The sequence below is a fragment of the Cryptomeria japonica genome, chromosome 7 (genome assembly GCF_030272615.1).
Source record: "Cryptomeria japonica chromosome 7, Sugi_1.0, whole genome shotgun sequence".
Classification (NCBI taxonomy): Eukaryota; Viridiplantae; Streptophyta; class Pinopsida; order Cupressales; family Cupressaceae; genus Cryptomeria; species Cryptomeria japonica.
This window is the reverse complement of record NC_081411.1, coordinates 849,213,178-849,218,061: the sequence shown is the minus strand read 5'-3', so window position 1 is coordinate 849,218,061 and position 4,884 is coordinate 849,213,178.

Here is a 4,884-nt window from a genome sequence, read left to right as displayed (position 1 = left end):
ATATCAAATAAGTTTATAGAAAAAATTAAACACCTCTATATGATATATGTTACAATAGTACACAATTTTTTTTTTATAAAATAAAACCATATATATTGATGTCCTTTGTTAAAAAAATAAAATAAAGTTTAATCTCAGTATAGATACAAAAAATACATTGTAGAGAATATTGGATTTTTCTTTTATATTTCCTGCATAACTCCCTGATCGTTGATTTACTTTAATAGGAACTTCTATCTCATCAAATTTTTGCAGTATAATTCATTAAGAAGTAGTATCAAAATACAAGAGAAACACTTTATGAAAATATTTTAAAATAAGGTAATGATGCTCTGCAAAATGGGAAAGTTAGTCATGATAACAAAACAACACAAACAACAATAAAGCCAATTTGTTAGTGTTAGAAATCATAAGCAAAACACTTTCCTAAACAAGCATATCAAGAAAGACACTACGAAATAGATAAAAAAGCATAATAAATCTACAAAATGTAACCAAACATCTCCATATGCTCTCTACCATGGGTAGGTTCTCCTTCCTTGTTCCTCTCCTCTCCAAGTTCTAAATTAGTGTAGCTCTTAGCAACTTTTTGCACTATGGATGTCTTATGGAGATTCAAGATTGAAATGATGATTAATCTAAAATGTTATGCAAATGTGAACAAGAGTTAAAATAAGAGATTATATAATTAGCTACTGTTGATTTTAAAACAAAAGAGTGAATATGATTGATTATCTAATGCTCTCTAAAAATGGCTATAATGTAAATGCATACAAGTTTTTAGGATCTGGATTATGAAGAAATGAGCTCTATTTATAGAAAAAATGGAACAATGGATGGTTGAGATTGAGTAAGCTCAACAAGGGTCAGGATTGAATGATATTCAATCCATGTGAGGACTTTCAACCCAATCCCAGGATGACAAGTGACAACATGAGAGGGGTTTGAGAGGAGAGGGAAGAAGCATTAAATGCTTGACATGACCTGAGGGTTAACTTGAGAGTTAAGGTTAAGGTTGGGTTGAGTGAATAAATTTATTATCCAAAGAATAATGCTTTTATCCAATGGATAAACTCTTGTGCAAAGGTTAAATGGATAACCATGGTCAAAGCAATAAATGCTTGAGGAGACACATGGGCTACATGAGGGTTGAGTTTAGGGGTCAGAGTCCCTAACCATGGGTGCAAGTAGATTTAACCATTAATGGTCATGTAAGAGCCATAAGTGGTTTAGAAGACTTTAGAGGTTAAATTGTTGAACACACAAAGCATTTAATGCTTTTCAAATACTTTGAAGTCTTTGAGAAGTGACTCCAAGTTGCTTAGGGATGTGACAATAATTAAGGGATGGATTAGGCTAATTAGTAAGGGGTTAGAAGAATCTAGAAGGGGGTTGGGATTGCAAGTGGGTTTGGTGGGTGAGGGAAAATAGGATTTTTATTAAAATAAAATTCATTTATTTCGACAAATAGGTGCAAGTTGCATTTTCAGGAGAATGCAAGTGGGAGGCGATTTAATGATTTAAATAAATGTTTTGTTTAATTTATTTAAAAGAAGAAAGGGTATTAAATTAAATAAATAGGATTTATTCATTTAATTGATTGTGAATTTGGTTTAATGAATTAATTAAAATAAATTGAATAATTTATTTAATTAATAGGAGAATGTTTGAAGATGAATTAATTAAATGATGGCTAGTGGGTTTTTAATCAAATAAATAGCAAATATTCATTTAATTAAAATGGACAGATTTATGTGACTACAGATAATTATTTTTATTTATTTTTAAATAATAAAAAACAATCTATATAAGAAACCTCACAAATTATTATGGAACACTGAATTCTTAATATTTTTCTTTCTATAATTGAAAGAAAATGAAAATTATAAAAAAATGATGATTTTAGTGGCCCACTTAAGCAAAAAAAGGAGACACACATACACCTTTATATTTTCACCCAAATATATAATGTAAAATTCCAAGCAATCACATTGATAGAAAGACATTGTTTAGAAAATCTAATAGCATACAATCTAGAGATCCTTATTTATTTCATATCATTCTTTGCTAATCAAGATAAGTATAATTATTTTTGAATAGGGGTAAAATAGGCTTTGAAGGGACTCACAACCCTATACAAACAGATTTAATTGGTATCCAAATTCCACAAGAAGAATGATACCAAAAGATAAAATAGTACCAAACAACACCCTAACAACAACATAACAACATGATCAAAACATAAAAGGCACATCTACAAAAGGAACAAGGCCGAAACCACCTAAAAAATCAATTCATAAATATAATAGCAATGGGTTTTTTAAAGTCTCCATAGCCTTTAGATAATACAACAATAAGTTCCCTTTACCTACAATACTCACTACCTCTATAAGAGTAAAATGAACTAAGTTTGAAGTAAGGGCACCCGCAACCCCCCTAGAACCAAGATTTCAGAGAAAGGGGAGCAAGATCTTCCCTAAAAGGATAGCAACAACTCCCTTACAATTCTTTCCATCTCCTCCAACAATGTTAATCTCTAATTCAATAGGAGACAACTCTACCTTAATAGGAGTAGTCGAAGAAGACTAATTATGCAGATCTTGAACCACATCCCAACCTGCAAGAGAATTCCCCACCTCAATAGGAGAAACATGTGTTGAGTCAAGGGAAAGGGAAGTGAAAACCCTCTTAAAGTAGCTCCCCGTCAACCTAAAAACTAGGGTCTCAAGATAAATTTTACTTAGATAGCTATCTTTATGATGTAAGAGTAAAAACAAAATAAAAAATTCCAAACCAAAAATAAAAAAACAAAAATAGGCCCTAAACAGTAAAACACCACAAAAGAAGAAACAAACACAAAGAAGTTCACAAAATCCTTGCCAAAGTCATACATACACAATTTGTCTCACGGAACACAAACCATCATGTCTCTAAGGTGCCCAGAGAAGAAACCATCTTGAAAAGGCAACCCCAACAACTTAATTGAAGAATATGGGGCAGAAGGACCACCTCCACAAAAACATGATCCAACCCACATAGAACACCACCCTTGGTGTCATTTCTCACCAAAAACCTCTCCTAAGTTTTGAGAGAAAAAATAGAAACACTCTGAAGTAGAAAACTTATGACCACCAAAGAAGACCATGAACTAGCTACCAACTTATCCCCACTATGCACAATAGGAGCACTATCTCTATTGGATCCAAGAAGCAAATCACAAAATACATGAGACAAGGTGTCCTTCAAAACGACCAAGCCACTACACCAAGAATGAAATCCTACAAAACCTACCAAAGTGGGGCATAGGGAGGTGGAAAGAGGCCCTAGAAGGGTGATCTACTGAGCCAACACAAGAAGAAAGGGGGCAAGAACCTAAACCCCTACAAAAAGTGAACACAAGGAAGAAACGAAAACTAGACTATAGTTCTCACCATACATAAAATCTCCAACCAAAAAGACATCCCCCTTTTGGCCAAGAAAACACCTCCATCCCTATATTCAACAAACATAAACCCACAACCAAATAGGAAAAACATATACAATAATGGGTCATTTAGATCATCTATCTTGTTGTAAATTGGAAAATTTAATTTAGCGATTTGCAACATAGAAGGGAGAAACCACTAAATCAATTTTCACTTGAAAAACATTACATTCAAAAGAGGGAAGGGAATCCACTAGATCCAACCACAAATCAAATAAGGACTGAATACTAAATGGATTGAATTAATTTTGGTTTCCTCTTTTGTAAGTTGAAATGCTGATTAAGGGTAAAGTGCTGAAATTGAAGACAAAACTAAGAAAAATAATGAGCTACAAGTTCAAGATTTTGTCATGTACCTGGATCTAAGTAATATAAGCTGATTCAGACCCGCCCTCTGAAAATGTCTCGAAAAATCAAGGACCGTGACATGGAAACACAATCCTCTGAATTTTCCACACGTCAAAAAGCGTTGTTTCGTCTCTGTGTTTGAAGCTTATTCTGAGAAGTATAGTTGCACACCTATTTCTTGCACACATAAAGAATGGGAAATAGGTTGGGAATAGGGTTTGCCTAAGTCAAACAGCGGTTTGGAATCAACCTTGAGTGAAATATTGCAAATACTTGAAATAAAATGATGGAAAGGTATACCTCAGATCTGTAATGAGTGATAATGATGCTTTGCTTCTTGAATGTGTACGCTTAGAAGTGTGAAATATTGCAAATGAGAAACAAATAAAGAACACCAATGAAACATTATATTAGAGATTAGAAATCATAAACAAGTTAGTGAAACAAGATCTCTAAAGCCATCTCATTGTTCTCTATCTCCAAGGATCCTTCAAATCAAGGTGGCTCTCAACTTGGAAGAGCACTTGATCTCTAGGATGACTACCTACAGAACGAGGGATAAATGATAAAAGATCTAAAAGCAAGTGCAACTAATATCTTAACATGATATGAATATGAAACTAGCTAATGATATGGTGTAAAACAACAAGATTAGTGTGATGGTGAATTAGCATGAGAATGATATGAAGATTAATCTAACATGATATTCTATCCTAACATGATGATGTTATGATAATACTTAAGATATGATAAAGAAACTAAAATGTTATTAGTATCTAAAATGTTTAATCTTATGAGAGAGGCCAATGCAAATTTTTGATAACCTAGATGCATAAAACTTGGATCCTTAAAATGGAGGAAATGGAGCTCTATTTATAGAAGAACTGGTCAAATGGATGGTTAAGATTGAGTAATCTTAACAAAGGTCAGGATTGGAAGTTATTCAATCATTGTAAGTTTCTCAATCCAATCCTAGGTTTACAAATGTCACCTTAAGGAGGCTTGAGAGGAGATGTAAGATGCATTAAATGTCTGAGAAGACATAGTGGTTA